Source organism: Saccopteryx leptura, chromosome X (genome assembly GCF_036850995.1).
Source record: "Saccopteryx leptura isolate mSacLep1 chromosome X, mSacLep1_pri_phased_curated, whole genome shotgun sequence".
Lineage (NCBI taxonomy): Eukaryota > Metazoa > Chordata > Mammalia > Chiroptera > Emballonuridae > Saccopteryx > Saccopteryx leptura.
This window is the reverse complement of record NC_089516.1, coordinates 32,931,995-32,936,564: the sequence shown is the minus strand read 5'-3', so window position 1 is coordinate 32,936,564 and position 4,570 is coordinate 32,931,995.

Sequence of the window (4,570 nt, the reverse complement as noted above, 5' to 3'; positions counted from 1 at the left end):
AAGAGGCTCCACCAAAACCCTAAGCTGTTCTTTCCAGTTTGGAGTAAGGCCTCAAATTTTAATTTTGAGATAGAAACTCATGAATACAGCTCTTTCTGATCTGAGGACTGCCTGTCCCCCAATCCCCCACCCCAGCAGATCACTTGCTGGAGTGATTGGGCCACAGTCTTGTGTGTTTTACTAGTCATCGGGGCCATGGGGCCAGTGGATCTTTTCCTCTTTCTTTGCCTTCCTGGGGACTTTTGTGCGTGCAGTAGTGAGCCTACCCGGAAGGAAGGCAGTGGCTGGCTGGAACGCTGACTTTCCCACCCCTTGATTTAAGACCCTGCTCCTCCACAAGTTCGCATAACCTCTCCCGACTGCCTAGATTGCAAAACCAGGCTAGATTTCCCTAAACTCCCTAGAGATCCACACAAGTCCTCTCGTTTGCTCAATTACAGCGATAGACAGATCACAATGGAAGGGAACACTGAATTAACTGTGACAGCCATTAATACAACGTGCTTGGTGGCAGAGGCTGCGTTGGGGGATCGCAGATCAGATGGCTATGACATATTGGTGATGGGGCCGCCCTCATTGGCTCCTCAGTGGGCCTTGAACTTGCTGGAAAAGACCAGGCCTGCACACAGGGCCCCGTAGCCATGGCAACGGGCTCTCGCTCAGCAAAAACACATAAAGATGATTCATTTTGTTTTCCTTTCCTTTCTTTCCACCCAAATTTTCATGCGGGTTGGAATCTATTTTTAATTTTTTTTCCTTGGAGGAGAGGTTATTTTTAATTTTGTTACCTCCCTTCTGGGGGCTTGCCAGGCCTAGATTTGAATGACCCAAGGGAGGTGGGCTGCACATCAGGCCTGAAGTCTTGGAATTTTCTGGGGTTTTTTTCTTGAGTGGGGGCTGGGGGTGGGAAGGTGAAGTCTGGGGTGGAACTGGTGCAGGGGTGGCCTTGGTATTAAAGCTGGGACTTCACATCTTGGAATTGCCCTTAAACTCTTCTTCAACTTGTCTCTCCAGCTTTCTGCTAGAGGTAGAAGTGCCCCATCACATTGTTTCCAGTTCTCATGAGTTTGCCTTCAGAAAATTGAATACTCAAAAGAAATTTCTTTTTATTAAGTGAGAGGCAGGGAGGCAGACAGACAGGCTCTTGCATGTGCCCCAACTGGGATCCCAGTATGCCCCCTTCCAGGCAATGCTCTGCCCATCTGGGGCTGCTGCTCTGTTGTTCGGCAACTGAGCTATTTTAGCACCTGAGGTGAGGTCATGGAGCCATCCTCAGCAACCAGGGTCAATTTGTTCAAACTGTTAGAACCATGGCTGCAGGAGGGGAAGAGAGAGAGAGAGAGAGAGAGAGAGAGAGAGAGAGAGAGGAAGAAAGAGAGACAGAAAAGAGGGAAGGGTGGAGATGCAGATAGTCGCTTCTCCTGTGTACCTTGACCCGGAATCAAACCCGGGACTTCCACACGCCAGGCTGATGCTCTACTGCTGAGTCAACTGGCCAGGGCCAGAAAATCGAATTATTTTCTGGTTTGACAAAGTGCTTTCATCTCTAGTTTTTTGTTTGACCTTTGAGATAGCTAAGTATCACAGAAACCCCACATGCCCATCCATATCAGGGGCCCTCATTCCTGGCACAGTGCCAGACACTATTTCTTAGCCCCCTGGCATCTTCGTGGTTGTGAAAGTCTCTGTAGTTCTAGCCAATGGTGCAAGGACAGAAGCGACATATACACTTCCACTTCTAGGCCCGGTCTCGAAAATATCCCTTGTCACCCCCCCCCCCCCACCAATTCTATCTTTGCTCACTGGCTACCACAGAGGTGAGGAGATCCCTGGGAGGACCGGAGGCCCTCAGGAGACAGTGGAGGTTGTAAACTTAGATGGGAAAAATTGCATATTTATTTCCACTAACTTTCTAATGAGATTTAGCATTTTCTTCAATTATGAAGGGAGGCAACAAACCATGGCTGTATTAACGGTACCTGAGACCTTGTCTCCAATAAAAATCACAGACATTTCATATCATATTACTGTTGTTGTGCATATCTTAAAATATCATTTTCGCTTCTCACGTCTTTGAAATTGCAGCAGTTATTAGACCTGCCACTCTGTCTTATTAATTACTGCATTAATAAAAGAGCATATATATTATAATATCACAACTGTCTTTTTTTTTATTTTGATAACTACATTTCAATGTAATTGGTTTTCTTTGTAATTTTATTTTATTTTGCACATTTATAAAAGCTTCTTTGGAGAAGCAGCCCATAGACTTCTCCAGACTTCCAAAGGAGTCCATGGCACAATTGGACGGAACTCCTGGCAGCATGGCTGCGAATCATCACATCATCCTCTGATGTGAATGAGTGACAGACCCTTTATTGGCTGTGCCAGGAACATTTAGATAACGTTTGGTAAAGCAGCTAGTATTCCTTACTCTGACTGATATACCAGGACAGGGATAGCAGACACTCTATTGTATAGATGGAGAAATGAAGCTCACATATGGCAGGTGGCCTGCCCACTGTCACACATTCGTAGAAGTGACAGTGAAATTCAATCTGGTCTTCTTGACCTTAGTCCGGGGCTCTCTCAGACTGTCCACTTGGTCCTCTCTCTTCTTTAGCTCAACCTCAAAATGCTTCTGTGTAGAGGTGGTGTGGTAAGAAACCTTCTTCTACTGCCTGTGTGTTCATTGGATTTTCCTGTCCGTGAGAAAAGCTAGCTACACAAAGCTCTACTGTGGTGATAGGAATGATCTGTCTGCATTAGCCAATATGGCAGCCATAGGCACACGTGCCTATCGAGCACTTGAAATTGCCTAGTAGGACGGAAAAACTAAATTTTAAATTTTATTTCATTTTAATTACTTTAAATAACTACATATTCATGACTATGGTACTGGACAGTGTAACTCTAGAGCAGTGTTCCTCAACCTTTAGCCCAGGGGTCGGGAACCTTTTTGGCTGAGAGAACCATGAACGCCACATATTTTAAAATGTAATTCCATGAGAGCCATACAACAACCTGTGTATGTTACGCATTATCCAATAAAAATTTGGTGTTGTCCCGGAGGACAGCTGTGATTGGCTCCAGCCACCCGCAACCATGAACATGAGCAGTAGGAGATGAATGGATTGTAATACATGAGAATGTTTTATATTTTTAATGTTATTATTTTTTTTCTTAAAGATTTGTCTGCGAGCCAGATGCAGCCATCAAAAGAGCCACATCTGGCTCGCGAGCCATAGGTTCCCGACCCCTGCTTTAGCAGGCATCAGAATCTCGTCAAGGACTGGTTAAAGCACAGTGCTGGGCTCCACCCCTAGCGTGACTGATTCAGCAGGTTTTAGGTGGATGCTGCAAATAGAACCCAGCTGATGCTAATACTGCTGTTCGAGTCTCAATCTCAATACCACTGTCCTTAGGATTTTGATACATATTTTGGGGAAAGGTGTTGTTCTATGTATTGCAGGTTGTTTAGAAGCATCCTGACCTTTATTTGATGCCAGTAGCATGCCAACAAGGCCTCCCTCCAATGGTGACAACCACAAATGTCTCCAGATATGGCCAGTGGCCACTGGGGAGCAAAATCCCTTGCCCCCTACTCCCCCCTCCCTGGTCCAGAACCACTGGTCTAGACATACACAAATATGCTTTTTTTTTTGACATCGGAGTTTGAACATATTACAATAAAAAAACTATCTTGAATTTAAATCTGAACTTAAGTTCTTTTAACATCTGTTCTAAAAGTGCCAAAAACTTATGTTTCAACAACATACCAGACTATGTTGGAATTTTTTTTTCTCATCAAAAATAATCATTGTGGTGGCGCAGTGGATAAAGCGTCAACCTGGAAACACTGAGGTTGCCGGTTCAAAACCCTGGGCTTGCCTGGTCAAGGCACATATGGGAGTTGATGTTTTCTGCTCCTACCCCCTTCTCTCTCTCTCTCTCTCTCTCTCCCCTCTTTATAATGAATAAATAAAATCTTTATAAAAAAATAACCATCGTGTCTACGGCTAGTTATTTGTGGAGCACTAAATGCTTAGGCCACTCTTTTATGCTGGCCACTGCCAACTCCCTTCCCCCATACTCCCCTTCCCTTCCCCTCCCCTCTTCTATTTTCTCCCTCATAGTCTTAGCCTTTTTCTTCCTTTGTGTTCTTTTCTGTCTTTTAGACTCTTCCCTACTTCCATGCTGGGCTTCTGGTCCCCCTCTTTCTGTCTCTTGTCCATTTCTCTCTCTTCCCTCGACACCCTGGTCCCTTGGTCTCCTTCCTTCTTCCCCTCCCCCTCTCCCTGCAGCACAGGCTCTTGTTTTCCCAGTCCTCTGTGCTGTTTATTCTCCATCGCAGTTGTTTCTGCAGGCTCTGGCTGTGTTTCCCACTCTCCTCTTTTTATCTGCAGTCTGTGTTTGCCTTGGGCTGGCCGAGTTTGGCCTCTGGCCCCAGACAGTCTCAGCTCTGGCTCTGACTCTGCACCCGCTCCCTGCCCCTCCAACCCTCGACTTCCTCTCAGAGCAACAGCCCCCGAGTACCCCTAAATATGACACAGATTTGGAAGGTTTGTTT